The sequence below is a fragment of the Propithecus coquereli genome, unplaced genomic scaffold (assembly GCF_000956105.1).
Source record: "Propithecus coquereli isolate 6110/MARCELLA unplaced genomic scaffold, Pcoq_1.0 Scaffold195, whole genome shotgun sequence".
NCBI lineage: Eukaryota > Metazoa > Chordata > Mammalia > Primates > Indriidae > Propithecus > Propithecus coquereli.
The window spans coordinates 792,270-809,721 of record NW_012144411.1 but is presented as its reverse complement, the minus strand read 5'-3'; positions in this window follow the sequence as shown (position 1 = coordinate 809,721).

Sequence of the window (17,452 nt, the reverse complement as noted above, 5' to 3'; positions counted from 1 at the left end):
GTTCAACTACTAACTCTCTGAAAATATTCTCTTAGATGCTAAAGTCGCATTTGCACTATAGTAGTCCTCCCTTATCTGCTGTTTCACTTCTTCAGTTCCAGTTACCCATAGTCAACCATGGTCTGAAATATTAAATGGAAAATTCCAGAAATAAATAATTCATATTTTTCAAATTGCACCCCATTCTGAGTAGTGTGATGGAATCTTGTACCAGCTTGTTGTATCCCACCCAGTACATGAATCATCTCCTTGTCTAGTGTATCCAAGGTGTATACGCTACCTTCCCATTAGTCACTGAATAGCTGTCTCAGTTATCAGATCAGCTGTCATGGTATCACAGTGCTTGTGTTCAGATAACCCTTATTTCACTTAATAATGGCCCCAAAAGGCAAGAGTAGTGATGCTGGCATTTTGTTATAATTTGTCTATTTTGTAATAGTTGTTATTGTTAGTCTTGCACTGTGCCTAATCTATAAGTTAAACTTTATCATAGGTATGTATGTATGGGAAAAAACAGTATATATAGGCTTTGGTACTATCTGTGGTTTCAAGCATCCCCTGGTGGTCTTGGAATGTATGCCCTGAAAAAAAGGTGGGACTACTGTAGACTGTTTTGAGGTCACGCTATTTAAAAAGACATATTAATTAAAGCCTTGACTTTGGACCATTAATGGGTTGTTTTGTCTATTTTAAAACCAGGGTTTCTTAGCTGAGCTTGAGTTTAGATGTCTGGGTGTTGGTCTGTATTCTCAAAACAATATTCCTAGGTCTTGGTCTCCGTCAGGGTTTCACAATCTCCTACCTAGATCCCAAGGCTCCCACCGAGAGACTTTTGAATGTGGATGGGTGCATAATTCTTGTTGTTGTGGGGCGGGGAGGATATGGATGGATTATCTTTTATTCCACCATCTTGGTAATATCCTACATTTAATCTAATAAATGCAAGTCCTAGAGTCTTAAAGGACATCACTCTCTAGGACATAGTGTAAGTTATAAGTGTGTCCTTTTTACACATTAGGCACTTAGTTATTTTAGTTTCTTTAGGGGAAAAAAAGAGAATAGAAAGCCACCTTCCCTTCCTTTCTAGAATAACTTCCCCACAATTCTGGCCATAGGAAGCCGAGCAATGGATGCAGCTCCCATTATAAGAGCATTTTGGGTCTTTAGAGGAAAGAATAATTCAGGCATTATTTCTAGGCCATTTTGGCTTCTGGCTTTTGAGATGTGTCATCAGGATGATGGAGAAATAGAATTTATTTTTGAGGGAATCATTTCTATCCAAATATTCACTAAGAGAACTCATGGTTTACTGATTATTTTGGATGAATTGACATTTCAATGTATACTTTCCCATATATACGTGTGTGTTTGTGTGTGTGTGTATAAAATTGTTTTTGTTATAGGCTGAAATGATTTGTGTGTGTGTGTGTGTGTGTGTATGTGCATGACACGGCATTTTATTCCTGTTTTTTTCTCTGTTCTTTTAGCTTCAATGCAAATGGAGAAAGCATAAGTAACAAAGATGATTGAGAGAGACAAGAATTATTGGCTTCTCTTCTTTCTTACACTTAGTGTTGACAAAATGTGTATAGTTTTAGACAGGTCAAAATGTTTACAACAGAGTATTTAGTTTGGGAATGTCTTATGCCAAGTTAAAATCTGGGCAGTTTCTATTCAATAGATGACAATGTATGTTTAGATCTAGCTACCAATTTAGATTGCACAGTGAGCTTTGCCAAAGAAGGCCTTCTCCCTAGCCCCATCTTCTCAAGAGCTGCGGGGCATAAATTAGAGAATGAAGGACCATTTTGGAAGAATTTCTGTTGGATGACATGGAAAATTATCAGAAGATCCTTAAGTGAAGCCTGGCAGCCTTATCCTTCAGCCCTATGTTATTGTGGTTATTGACATTAAACTTTTCTGAGTACAGGTGCATGCCCATATGTACTCATGCATATACATTTGTATCTGGCACAGGACACCCCCCAAAATAAATATAAAACAGTGAGGAGCATAGGGCTAGTCTGTTTCTTAAGAGTGAGAAAATCCTGGAGAAGATGAAATAGAAGTTTTCAGAAGGAGAGAGGAGTACAAGTTAGGAATGCCAGATTTACCAAATAAATATACGTGCTTCTGAGTTAAATTTTAACTATAAATAAGTAAAAACAAATTTTTAAATATAAGTAATATTGCATAAGACATGTGTATGATTAAAAATTATTTATTGTCTATGTGAAATTCAGATTTAATAGGAAACATGTATTTTATCTGGAAACCCTGGTGCTAGTAGGCATGCTTCCTGGATTGTTTCCTCTTGAGGGGCAGAGTGTAAGTGGCTTCCTCTGAGAAGTCAAATGCAGGATCCAGAGTACTGTGATAGTGTTAGGACAAATTTAAGAAAATCTCACCTCCAGCCTGGGGAGGAGTGTGGGGGTGAGGCCTAGTATCCTGGTGTTTGAAGTCTGAAAGAATTACTCTGGATTCTCTTGAGAGACAATTAAATCGTTGGTTTAGGAGGAGCAGAAAAATAAAAGCCCCTTCTTGGAAATGACAATTTTACAAGGGAAAGAACAACAAAAGTCAGAGAATTTTAAGAGTGATAACCTGAAGTGAAAGAATGAAGCAATTCCTTTCTTTATCCTCTATCCTATTTGCTTCCCAGGAGAAACAGGGAGATTTGGACAAGACTGGATTTCCCAAAACTTTGCAAGTAAGAATGAATGGGAGAGGGTCTGGGGTTTCTTTTTTCTTTTTCTTTATTTAATTATTTTACTTTCAATCTTATATATTTATACTTAATGCATATATGTACTCACATAGTGGTAAGTAGTATAAATTTAGCTTTTAGTTTAGTGATTTAAGAAAGTAATAACTGTAAGATGAGTAAAGAATGTAATATGCATTTTAAATAGAGTGTAAGCCAATATTATGGTCATTTCTATTTTTTAGTTGCACTTACTTGTTCTCTTACTCTGGATCCTGAAAACATATAATCTGTAGTAATTAATTAAAATTTTCTTTTGATGTTGATCTTCATCAGCTCTTAGTTTAAATGCCAAACACTGTATACACCACACATTCTTGTTTTAATCCATGAGGATAATCAGCATTTCATATTCCCCTCCATGTGCTTGCTATTAGTAAGCCTCCAAATTCTGTTCTAAATTACCACAGCTATGCTAAGTGTATGTATAGCAGAAACTTGATAATTTGTAACTTAAAACACTGGAAAACAATGAGCTTAAATTAATTGAGTACCTGGTATTTTTTAAATTACAAAACAACCAAACATTAACTAGGCTAGAAAAGAACAATTTTCGTACTTTATATCATGCACTATTTTACATGAATAAGTAATAGCTTACGTGAGACTTCTGAGTTAGCTCACAACTATGTATGTTTATGCAGCTATTTATTTAGGTACTAGTTTTAAGTCAGTATGTCAAAGCCAATGTACAAAAATTAAATTACCAAGAGGCAGTTTATTGAATGACCAGTTCACTGAATTGCAGAAAAATTTCTTAGACTTTTTTCCTATGTTGTTGCTCTTGCCTTTGCCTCTCCCACATTACATGCAAATAGGTGTTTTCCCTTAAATGCAGTTTACTGAATTATGTTTATGTGGACTTACGTTCACTGTTGCCTCTGGTGGAAAAATCGTTAACTGAACTTTTAGGTTAAAATATTAGGTTAAGGTATATTAGTCTGGGCCTTTGAGACTAGGGAATGCTAAAAGAGAACTAGAAAACAACATTGGACTGATCAGGAGGCCTGGAATCTGGCTTCGTCATTTGGGAGCTATGTGACCTTGAACAAGCAATTTATCTTCTAAAGGCTTAGGTTTCCTCATCTAAACATGTTATCAAGTAGCTTAACTGAGAAATGGAATTATGGGAAAGGAAGAAGTTGAGTTGCATTGTGCATACAGCTGAACAGAGCTAGTGGTCCCCTTTTCCTATGGAGAAGTGTGTTGGGCCACATTCAGTGTTACTCATGTATTAATAAATGGTACTTGTGTGTGACCTGATGGATAGCAGGTCAAGAATGTGGTCTCCAGCTCTTCCAGCCATGATATTCTATGATTTCTTAATCTTCTAGGCATACCAGAACTGCTGTTTTTGGGGTCAGAGTTTCTGTGTCTGTGGTCTGAGGGAGTTTCCACGCAACAGTTCTCTGAGAGACTCACAGTACAGATTTAGATAATGTGCTTCGCTAAATGGGATATAAAAATAAGATACTTAGATCACTTTTACTAAAACATAAACTCTTTGATGTCAAAATAAAATTATTTAACATATGTGTGTGTACTCTTAATGCATTCATTTACATTCATTCATTCATTTATTCAGCAAATATTATTGCCTGCCTACTGTATACTTACACAGTAGATCTGTATTGAGCTGGGGATAAAATTTTGCACAAAGAGCTCACAAACTTTTTAGAAAATAGTCATGCCATCAGGCAAGTAAGTATAATACAGTGTGATAGTTTCTTTATAAGTCACACGCAAAGTTTTATTGGATGTGCCAAGTCTCAGCATGCTGCTACCCCATAACCCCTTTATAGGATTCCTTCACCATGGATTACCAAGGTGCAGCCCAATGTGCTTGCCACTCTGGCCACAGCTGACTTGATCTGCCTGCACATGGCACATCTATAAGCTACACAGTGTCCTGTGGGGTGGGTGGTAGGAAGGAACACCTCAACAGAGATCATGGGACCTGATTGCATTGGTAAAATATCCTTTTTCAAATAGTTTGAATGCAATATGTAAGGTCAGGCAGTTGATAATGGGAACAGAAGCTGGAAGATGTTATGGGATAATAGTGACAGGGCATGAGAAAAGGGCTTAACATAATCTTGCTCCTGAGGAAGATGGTGAGATAAACCATGAGAGCTGTCCTGGTCCCAAATGCTGTTTGTTCTATTTCCTGAATCATTCTATGTCTTCCTGGTGCCTGGCTGGGTGAATATTCTGACATTTGCTTGGGGCCTATCTTTCTCATTTATGCTCCTAATCTTACAACACATGCCCATTTGTCTGTAGCCCGTGTAAGTTTCTGTTTCTGGGAATGTGACGTGACAAACAGTACTATGAGATGGTGAAAGAGGGAGTCCTGACTGCATCATAGGGGAGAGTGTGCTTCACCTGAGACTTGAAGAGCATACAGGGTGGGCCAAGGAGAGGACAGGGGACCAGTCGTGCAAGCGCAAGGAGGCAAGAGAGAAGAAGCCACATTCAGGGAAGACGCTATCGTTTAGCATGGCTGTTGTGGGAGGGGTTAGATATGAGGATGGACTATCAGATGATGACCAGATGATGAAGATTTTGCATTTTGCACAATAGGTAGGGAGGAGCAACTGTGAGAATTTTCAAACAAGTACCTTGGCAGGCGTGTGGAAGATTTATTAGATAGAATTACATCTAGAGAGTAAAGTGGGTCACTGAAATAGTGCAGGTGAGCTATTAGGAGATTATCTAGTGCAGAAGCAGTATGTGTGGGTGATTATTAATATAAAAGAGATTGTCAGGCAGTGGAATGAACAATATTTGGTAACTGATTGGGTGTGAGGAAAGATTCAGGAATGACTCCCAGGGTTTCTGGTCTGGGTGAATGGACAGATGAAGGTAATAATTCTTGAACAAGAGAACGTGGGAGAGACAAATTCGAAAAGGAATGAAAATACGTTCAGTTTCAGTTCTTTTGGATTTGAGGCACAAAGATGTGTGATTGTCTTTTTGTTACTAGGTCTAAATTAATGATGGATGACCCTACTGATTTTGATGTCCTTTGCCTTCAAGTTTTTGGAGACAGCTGGTTGGGGCATACCTGTTGTAAGCTACATCTCCTTAACGAATGCCATCAGACACTGTGCAAGTCTGTACAACAGTGGGAGGAGGGAAGGGGAACCTTCAAACCAAAATAACAGCCAACAAAACTTCTCTTTGTTTTTGATTTCCTCTTATTGCTTTCTCACTGACTCCAAAGGTAAGATAATGGTCTTTGTTTTCCATCTTGTCTACATTCTTTGTCTCGGGGAGAAGTTGAGCTGGATTCTAAAGCAAAGGGTGGCTTCTACAGTATAACTTTCAAGCTCCCACTCTTATCCTCTGAGCTTCCTTTGATCCCTCAATAGTTTCTAGGTTCCCTTGGTGTTTCTTTTATTAGACAATGGTGAAGTTGTTTACCACTAGAAAAAGTTCATCGGGTGAAATTTACCCAAGGCTTACTTAAAACTGATGCTGCATGCATGCATGAATTGCTTCCAGGGTCACTCACTCCTTTAGCTTTTGCTAAGGACCCTGTCAGTCAAATGAGTTGTTGCTGACAGCAACTTTTTAAGACTCTTTTTTCTTAACCATAATGCATTAAACACTTTGAAAACATATAAGCAAAAGTTTTCTCACAGTCTGTTGTACATGTTTCCTTGCTTCCCATTTCAATATAATGAAATTCGTGTTGTGCGAAAGGAATTCTGGTAAAATGCATCATATTTCATTCTTTATCATTTTGTCCATATGTGTATGGCTCCTCATAAATATATAATATATAGGTTAGTGTGATAGCACATTTCCATTTTAAAGACTGAAGTCCTTCCTGTGATCCACAGCTCAACTTAAGTTTTCCTTGTGAAAATGTGATGTTTCTGTTTGCATCTGTTCTCTTTTGTTTATCTCATCTTCTCCATTAGCATGAGTCTGGCGTTTTTAACACATTAACTGCCATGTGAGTTATAATTAATTCATGCTAGTTTTGAGGCCAGGGCCTTATGAAGCATATGTAACTCATGTGTCTCTTTACCTTGGGAGCTGTGAGAACTGTTTTTCAAGTTGCATATAACTCATGTACAGAAAACAATAAAAAATAACAAATTTTTCATTAAATTAGAAAGGATCATTTTGTTTTTGAAGTTTTTATTCTATTTTTGTAATAAAACACTGTGGCCCCAAGTAAAAAAAAAAAATTTTTCCAGTGTGGCAATGTGTTAAACCAGGCTAGCCAATAATAGTGGGGTTTTTTGGTTTTTTTTTTGGTGGGATGGGAGTACCCTTGTGATTGCAATACTGAAAATGCTATGTGGAAATGGGCTTTTATGATGATGAATTACTGTTGCAAAAAGGACTCAGTGGCACTGATAAATATTAAAGAGCCACTGTTGCCCCCATGGAAATCATTTTATTGAGTTGCTTCTAAAACCTATTCTCTGTACTTTTCTTCCCTTTTATTTCTGTGCTGATTTACATGACAACAAGATCTCTGGTCCCTGGGAGCTTGTCTGTTCCTGCTGCTATTCTCTCCTTGGAGTCCTCACCCTCTCTTTGCTGAGGAGATGAGTGACAATGAAGTGAGGAGTAAATGGCTACTGGAGCAGATGAACTCTGAGAAACAAAGATTCCCTTTTCATGCAAATGTCCATAGTAATTTAACATGAAGGAAGAAAAGAAACCAGGGCACAAGATATCAAGAGAACTGGATGGTATTGGAGGTTTTTCCATGAAGCCTTGACATCTTTTTAGGAGTATCATCTATCAAAGCATCTCTTTCCCTTTCATATATAGGGAAAACACATTTCCAACTTGAAGAGAAACATGGAGGAACATAAAATCTAACCTCAGTCCCAGGGCCTCAATGTGCACTCCCCACCAGTCGCTTCAATGTCTCCTTGAACTTTGTCACTCATGCTAGTCAGTAAAAACATATACGTGCAGGTGTCCCAAGGTGTCCACGCTCCCAGGGAGGCCTCCTCCTCTTCCTTTCAGACCTAAACTGTCTTTACCTTTCAAAGCTTAACTAAAGCCCATTCCATTATTCTTAGGGTCTTTCCCTCCAGATTGACTGATTTTTTTCTTAGAATTTCCATTGCACCATTTTAGTTTTATGAAATAAGTTTTCTCCAAAATTTTTTGAGGAAACTAATTATGTATTTTATTGCATTGTTTTTTTAGCTATAGTTCTTGATATAATAGCAGACATATAATACATATTTGATGGACTAGATATAATTTAAGAATTATGAAACTAAGAAGGATAAATTTATTTTAGATATACATCTATCCATGATTGTTTTTTTCTAAATTTAAAACTCATGGCACCTTGCCTTAAAGATAAAACAAACTTCATGGTCTACTTTTGATTAATTGACTATTCAGCAATGTCATCAATCACAGAAAGGTCAATTAACGTATTTGAGATAAAACAATTTTTAACTCAGAGGCTTGATACCTCCTTATATTTTTTGATGGGAATGTTGATAATATTTATAATAGCAAATACTTTACTTCTTGTACCCAGTACCAGAGTAAACATTTTAAGTATGTATATCTCATTTAATCCTCACAACAACCCTACAAAGTAGTTAGTATTGTTATCATGACCATTTTGTAGGTAAGGAAACTGAGTGTTAAGTAACTTGCCTACAGTTATTGAACTTGGACCTCAGAGGTCTCTCTTCAGAAGTCTGTGCTCTTAACTACTGTTTTATTTTGCCTATGATGTTGCCAGTTTCCCCTGCGTTCTTACTGTTTCTTGCATACAGTGTCCTTCACTATCTAAACTCAGGGACCAGACATTCTAAGAAAGCTTCTGAAAAGCCTTTTATCTGAGATCTTACTACTCACCATGCAAAACTCACGTAATGATTCGATTTGGATAGAGAGGTTCACTCTAAAAATAGCAAGATATTATAGTCAAAGTTAGAGTTTAAGATTGCTGGAAACTTTTAAAACTATGTGGTGCTAATGAAAATATAAAAATGAAAGCCAGTAGAAAAGGTAGTTTGTTTAGAATTCTTTTCAATCACAGTTTATTTCTATTAGTTATTTTTTAAAATTAAGTTCTGAAATGGATAAATGAATATGAAATTATACAGTTATTATAAATAATTAGGAACATATAAATCTGCCAGGAAAATATATAACATAAAGAAAACAATCCCTGAACGTACTTCTCTTCATGCTATAAGGAACAGATTTCCCAACTGAGAAGGAAAAGAATCGTTGTCACTCTGATACCTACATGTGGAGCCAAACTTGTGTTCTGGGACTGAATTACCACTGATATCAGTTGCTCTTTAAATAACTCAAAGGACAAGAGTGTATGTGTGTATGTGTGTGTATTTTAATGTATGTGTGGGTTTTTTATGTCCCTTTGAGAAAAATATAAGAAACACTTAGACAATAGATATATTTTCTGAAGTAATACATAGTGAAATTAAGGTTACAGATTTCTTTTGTCATCCAAAGAGATGGTAAAAGTTAGAAGTGAGAACAAAATTTGACTCCATGAAGAAAAGTGATTCCAAGGGCACTCCTTGTGGGGGAATTTCTGAGACTTCTGCCAGCTATGCACTAGAGAATAGAACCCAGTCTTTTAAAAAATCAGCCCCTGTTGGAGCAGAAATAGCAGGAGGTAAGGCACTATTTGTCAATAAGTATCATCATCCTCATCAAGTGAAATACCTGTTTTCCTAAATCAAAATTAAAAAAAAAAAAAAGAAACAAAGAACAACTAGCACAAGCCTAGAGATTTTTCATCTGACATATATCTACTGGGAATCTGCTATCTGCCAGGTACTGTATCAAGCACTGGGGATAGGAAAAGAATAAATACCACTCTCCACCCTTTAAAACCTCATAATCTGGGGGTTGGAAGGGCAGGATTAGGGGAAAACTGAAAACTAATATTAGAATTACAATGCAGCATAAAAAGTGGTATGTCTAGGTTGCTTGAGGATTAAAGAGCAGGAGTGAAGGAAGATTTTACCAGAGCAGGTAACAGAAAGAAGACAGGACCTGTCTGGGTAGAAGCATGAAGAGGAACACTACCCCACTGGGAACGGGATGCAGAAAGACAGAGGTATGACAGAGCAGGGTTTTGTTGGGAAACTGCAAATGGGGAAACACAGAATGTGAAAATGCTGTCCCATTTTGTTATGGCCTATATTTAGAATGCTTGATGCTTTAGATTAGTTGACTCATCTATAAAACCTCCCTCTGAGAATGTGTCTTTGGAGTCTAGCATCAGCTTTGAGCTGCTACGGATGATAGGTTGGTCTTGGTGAAAGGTAGATGTAGGTGTTTCCAGGGGCATATGCCATGCGCAGAGGTGCCTGTGGCTGCTTGTCTATGTCGTGGACTATATAAGGTGAAGGAGAATGCATGTGGCTTCTCCATCAAAGCTATAGCCTTTTGGGGAAGATGATGTGCTGTTCCCTAAATGTGCATTGCTCTTTTGCATTTCTGTGCATTGTATTCCTTATTCCATCTGCTTCACATGAGTTCTTCCCTTTCGCTACATGAAAAAAGTCTTATTCTTGTTTTGAAATAAGTGAAAATTAAAGGCTACTGTATGGAAAAGTGTCTCACCTGACTTATGCATATTCCATATATACACTTTTGCTTGTGCATAGTGGAGAAACAGATACAAAAGCTTTTTTTCCCCTTTACAGTGTAAAGTGGTTGTCTGAATTTATTTCAGTCATTTGAATTAGTCATGACTCAAGACAACATCTGACTTCCAGAACCCATACTCGTCATTGTTTGGTAATGATTGCATCAATATGAGGTGTGTGTATGTGTGTGTGTGTGTGTGTGTGTGTGTGTGTGTGTTGGGGGGGGTGTCTACAGGGAAAGCATAAGGGAGTGAACTTTCTGCTCACAAGTACAAAATGACCCAAAGAAAAACATTTGGAAATTTTAATCTGCAGTTTTGTTCCCCTGAAAGCAGCTGTGTACCCTCAAAGCATCAACGTCTACAGAATGCTCCACAGGATGCCTGGTACCCTGCTGTGAATACAGTAACCGCAGACACATTGTCTGTAGTGTTAAGAGGCAAATAATATGGCTATAGCCACTGGTTTAATCTTTCGATTGGCATCTGAATACAAGTAGTTGTTTTAAAGTAGTAATTAGCTGAACCCCAGGGGAATTTCTTTCCAAAATACATAGTTCTTATGCATCTCATTATTTTGCTTAGGTAGGCTGTTTTGTTCCACAAAATAAAGATAAGTAGTAATGATATGCTTCCTTTAGGATTCCTATTTTATTAATTTGATAGACATAGAAATTGATGGCAATGCCTGCAGTCTGTACCAAAGTCAAAGATATGATGTAACATTATTGGGATATCAATTTAGTTTCTGAGGTTTATTTTTTTCTTAAAGAAAAATAGACATTCTGACAGATTTTTATATTATCATGTGCTCACACCTGAGAGGCTGGACTCTAGAGATGTATCTACTTGCTGGCAGAAACAGAAAAGACTAACTTGAGGATTTGGATGGCAGTGACTTCTAACTTTGATCCTACAGCAAAATATATTTTGAATTGATTTGTGTGTTCCCTAGGGCATGCCATAAGAGGTTGCTCCAGCCTTAAGATTTCCCTTGCTCTCTCAGAAAAACAGCAAACATATTCTGGCTATCTCTTTAAAGAGCATGGAGATGGGGTGGGACCTAGAAATACACGGAAATAGCAGAACTGTGCCTTAACCCTGATTTCTTCTTACTAAGAAAACTTAGTACACTCATAATTAAATGGATCACTTAAGAACATTTCTTCTTGAATGTGATGTATAACTCTATTAACTATTCTGAACTTACTTTCTTTTTTGCATCATAATGGTTTTCCACCACAATATATGCTTTATATTTTTCAGTTCTTAACTTATAAAGAGAAGAACTATGGAAAAGAAAAGGGTCAAAGATATAGTCAATTTGGAACACTTTTTGCTCACACAGGTTATGGTGAGATTCATATAATAATGATACAGGCTATCCCTGGGCCACTTGGAAGTTTCTCCCACACGTAATGAAGACACCTCAGTAGTGAACGAGATTACCATGTGGATGATATGACTCACTCAAGGAGGGAGTCAAATTAATTGAAACCGTTGTTTGGGCTTTCTGTTCATGTGAAACTGCCAATTCCTGTCTTCCCTGTCCCAGATAAATTGTAAATGGAAAACATTTACCACCCGGGCTCCATTTCTTTCAGTGCTAGAGATAATCCTGACCAAGGTTGGCAGATAGACCAAGCTTGACAGTTGATCTCTTCACTGATCTCTTAACCGACCTCTCAATTAGTCCATGTTCTCTGTAAAGCATACTGATTACAGCCCAGAACACATGCAAGCTTCCTGCAAGCTGGCTTGCCTTTAATACTTTTTGCACCTTTTCTCTTATAAATTTTTAAGTTCTATGCTTATTTCTTTATGAGATAGTTGTTTTATTCACAGTTAAATTCCCTGGGAAGTATATTCTGAGGTGCAGATTAGCATTCTGAAAGTTTATTAGGGAGTGTTCTTGCATCAGAACCTGTAGAGAGTGAAAGAAGGAAGCAGGTTTGGCTTAGAGGGAGACATTGAGCTACAGGGCAGTAGCAAAAGAGCTTTCTCCACCTCCACCAGAAGCTCTGATTCTAGGATGACCCTTTAGCAATGTCCCAAGTTGGGGGTTGGAGATGGATCTTCATTCCCACATGTTGACCAGTCCTTGGCTATGGGCTGCCCCAAGAAGTGGCTTTCTCTTCAACGGAGACAATTCCCATGGAGGACTAGTAGCTAAAGCTGTCTGTGCCGCAGTCCCAGCAACTGGGGAAATAAGTCTTTCAGTCCTGAAGGCAGATCTGAGTGGCACATGACAGATTACACTAAACCTGTTTATAAAGGTTCTACTTATTGTCAGTACATTTATTTAGTTAAACAGTATTTAAATCTATGTAAGAGACACTCAGAAAGAGATCAGTTTTATTAAGAAGAGTAATTTTATTGTGTTTTAAAGACTGCAAAATCAAGATGTTAAGAATTAAATTAGATGCAAGCGATATAGAAATTGCTGTTTTAGTAGATCACAAATGAACTTTATGAAATTTTCATCTTTATAGGTCATAAGTGGTTGAAAATTGGCAATTTCATATAGAACTCACTATTATAAATGGTTAAAAAACATGAAAATAGAAAAGTAGTCTGTATGCAGGTTGTTTTGTAAGAATCTTTCAATTTTCATTTCACTTATAAAATGAAACTGGAAATTATAGACTCAGTGTTTTGAGTGTGGTTTATTTGAAAAAGGTGGTTACCAATCAGCGACCTATACTGAGAGGACATCCGTTGACCCCATATCAAAGAACTGGTCAAGGAATGTATACTTAGACATTATAAGTTAGAATGAAATGTTGAAAAAATGTCTCATTTTTATGAGTCATCATTTAATTTTTTTCTTATTAACAAACCAACTGCTATTTATAATCTTGATGATAAGAAGAGGGCGTCTCCAGTACCAGGTGGCTGATCTCTAGATCTTTGGTGGGATTTGGAATTAATTTTCCTACCCTAAAAATGGGATATCTTTTGCTGGGGTGCTTTAGGCACCTTTATACAACAGCATTCAGCCTTCTCTCTGAATTAAAGAACAGTCTGAGATCTAGAAAGGCAGACTAGTTCCTGAGTCACATTCCAGCTTTCTATCATTCTAAGCGTCAATCATTGGCTAAAGCCTGGTAACTCTTACTTCTTTGTTGACTGCTTCTTGCTGGTGCCTGTGTCATTTTTTGTTCCTTCCAAGTTGCTGGTTAATGTTCAATTTAAAAATGCGGGTGATTCCAGATTCTGTGGAGCCTAAAGCTTATACAATTTAGCTAAGTCTCTCTCTCAAAAAAATTAAATTACAAATTAGAAAATTAGATATAACGTGATTATTTAGAATAAAAAAGAAATCACAAAAAATTGCTAACTTAAGTAAACTGATGAATAGTACAATCATCACAAAACTCATACATATAACATATTTTATTAACTACATGGCATATCTCTATTTATTGTTTCTTACATTTTTTTTTGCCTGCATATGCTTCAAAGGAAAACAGTTTTGTAATATTTGTCACAGAAAAAATAGAAGGGTAATTCAATATTTCCTAGTTTAGAAAAACCTTTATCTTTTCAACTCATTTATAATCTTTCACCAATGTTTAAGATCACTGCCAAACCAGGTAAATCTCTATTGTAAGTTTATACTTACAAAAAAATAGAGACAATTTTTAAAAATAAATTTAGAGATGACAAAAACAAGTACTCTTCATGTCAGGAGTCTTTTTTTTTCTCTCTTGATTTATTCAGACATTCCTAACCTAAGAGTCTTTTCAAATTTCTTCTGATGTCAGAATAATTTTATTTTCTATTGGCAAAAATCCCAGAAACCTATGATCATAGAAACACCTTTCTAGGCTCCTTTCCACATCTTTAGAAGGGGTCTAAGCAGGTGAGAGGGTTCCGAAAATCATAAGATTCAAGGTAAACCCTTGTAAACCTGCTTCTGCTTCTTTGTCACTTTTCCTTCATTTCCATGTAAGAAATCAACTGTGAATTTGGTCTGAAAGGTTTTTCCCCTCCACGCTGACATCTTCCACAAAACACTCTGGACATACAGTGGGACTTAGGGGATGTCTCTCTAGGTGCTGGACCTTGCTTGCTCTTTGGGCTTAACCAAAATTTTAGACCCTTCATCTAAAATTAGATCCTTAATTTCCAGTCTTTATCTTGAGCACACACAAACACCTTATGGACTTGACCCTTTAAACTTGTCCCTTGTTGCAAAGACCATTGTAGATTTGGGCTTTTACCCTTTATTTCCTGAGCAACGACCATCCATTCCATTTGCCCCCTACCTGACTGTAGTCAGTGTAAAATCCTGGGTTACTTGCATGTAAGGGAGAGGAGGTTAAACAAATGTAGCTTATTGATTCTTGCCACTGTGTTCCTTAGCCAGTGAAGTTTGAGCAAGTTTGAGCTTAGTTCATAACACTATTTTGTACATTTTGATTTGAGCTGTTGGCCAGGTGCACTGGGGTTAGCATTAAAGGAGGGTTTATGCCTTAAAGGACTTGGCTTGGTCTCTATTTATTTCCCTTTTCCCTATTTTTCCCTTTTCTGGGATTTCAGTATATCACTCAGCTGAAAAAATGTATGTAATTATAATAGGAAGTTTGAAAAACAAAGAACATTCAAGTACATTCTGGAAGAAAAGTATGTGATGAAATTACATCTGTATCGAAATGAAAAAAAGTTTTAAGAAGAACAAATATGTATTGGGAATTATTAAATCTGAAGAGATACATCTTTCTATTCCCTTGAGTTAAATGGTACTTCATGGCATTACTGACATGTTTATCTGTTAACAGGTTAATGGGAATAAAATCTTTTACCTAAACCTGGCTGATCATCATACATCTGGTTTGAGATTATTTAGTGTAAGTGAACAAAGGAAATTTTTCAGAGCACTGTCAGAAACTATTCTAGCAAGAATTCCAGACACTGTAACATGATAAATGGATGCTTTGTTTATTTTAATTATTGGATGCGATGTTGGATGGCTAAATCCTTATGTTGTGAGAAGATTTCTGTTTTACATTTCTTTGGGTTTTGATCTTCTCTTTTTTGCCCAGTATGGCAGACCTCAGGTTCTTCAGAGTCTAATATCATTTCTGATATTACTTGCATACTTTTACTGCTGTTAGACCATTGGATTATTTGACACAGATGGTAGAAACAATATTTCTGCAAGATAAATTACATGTTGTAATTTTAACCAGCCAGAGATAGGCCAGTACAGGATAAGTTGCCGTTTGTTGTGTTTCACGCATTTACCTGGTGTTCCCAGCATTCCAGATACTCAACTGAATCTTATTTTCCAGTACATGCTTATTGGTGTTCAGAAATTGGAGGCTAGTCTTTGCAATTCCACTGTGGGAACATGGAAAATATAAGATGCTGTCTTACTCTGTTTTGTGCTGCTGTAACAGAATACCTGAGGCTGGGAAATTTATAATGAACAGAAATTTATTGGCTCACAGTTATGAAGGCTAGGAAGTCTGAGATCAAGGGGCTGGCATGTGGCAAGGGCCTTCTTGCTGTGTCATCCATTAGCAAAAGCATAAGGGTGAGAGAGAGGGTAAGAGAAGGCAAGAGAGAGAATAGAGGACCAAATCCACTCCTGCCATAATGGCATTAATCCATTAATGATGGCAGAGGCCTCATGACCTAATTACTTCTTGTTAGGCTTCTCCTCCCAACATTGTTGCTTTGGAAATTAAGTTTCTAACACATGCATTTTGGGGGACACATTGAAACCATAACAGACACTAAAAAGTGGGTGAAGAAAAATAGCATCAGAATGAATAGAAAACTTCTGCATACAAAATTACAACTTGAAACTTCAATGTGATAGCCTTTTTTCTCTTAACAAAACATGAAAAAAATGTTTTAATTTTTAAATATATTGCTTTTCAGATATAGGATTGTTACCTTTAAAAAATAGGTTTTAAATTTCTGTTCTCTGTCATTTGTATTAGGCCTCCAAAGATCCTTCCTTAAAGATTCATGCCCGTTCTCAAGAAGCTTATGAATCTACGATTTTAAAAAATTGAAATCTTGAATTAGCTTTTTGATTTGGTAGACAGGATTTTTTTTTTTTTGTCTTTTCCCCATATTTAAAAGTAGTAACAGAAAATACCAAATATATGTGTTTATGGTATGCAGGTCTTTCCAATGAGCCCATAAAAACTGAGGCCTCACATTTCCTTGTGAACTAATGATTTATTACCATAGTTGAATAGTTCTTTTCAGTGGCATAGGATGTTTTTTTCGTGGTGTACTTGATCATGATTAATGAGTCTCACAAAATCCTAGAGCCTCCAAAATCCTATATGATTTATCCTTACCAAGCGTTAATTATGAACTTTAATAATGAACTTTAATTTCAATACTTTTCTAGAATTATGCTCTAGGAAACATTTCTATTAAATGCAAATAAAGTTAAAAATAATACCCTTTCTTTTATGTCAAAAACTTTAAATTGGAGCCCTTCCTTGCAACACTGAACTGTTTCTCTGGCAACATCTCTTTCTCTGACGATGACTCTCCTGCCTCTGTCTTATTGGGTCCACCTGGATAATCTCCCCATCTCAAGATCTTTACTTAAATCACATCTGTTACAAGGTCGCTTTTGCCATGTGAGGCAACATATTCGCAGATTCTAAGGATTATGATGTGGATGTATTTGGGGAGCCATTATTCTGTCTACCACAATGCTCGACAAAGTTGGCTCAATAAATGTCTCTAAGCTCCAGTTATATTATCTTTTATGATCAGAATGGCTACAATCAGAATGACATGACCATGGTAAGATAGAACAAGAATAGTCTCTATCAATTATGTAGATTTGCATCATTACAAATCATTCTTTAGAACTGGCCTTTCGATAATGCCTCTTAGTCCTTATACTACATCATACACAGCTGTAATTATACCTCATGTCAAGCCCTGTGTCCTGATCTTATTAAGAGATTTGTAGTTTCCCAAACTCCCATGGTATTCAATGCTAGCCTTTAGTGTGCTGTATTTTATTTTTACTTGTTTATTTTTTTTCACAACACATGCCATCTTTATTCTTTTGTATT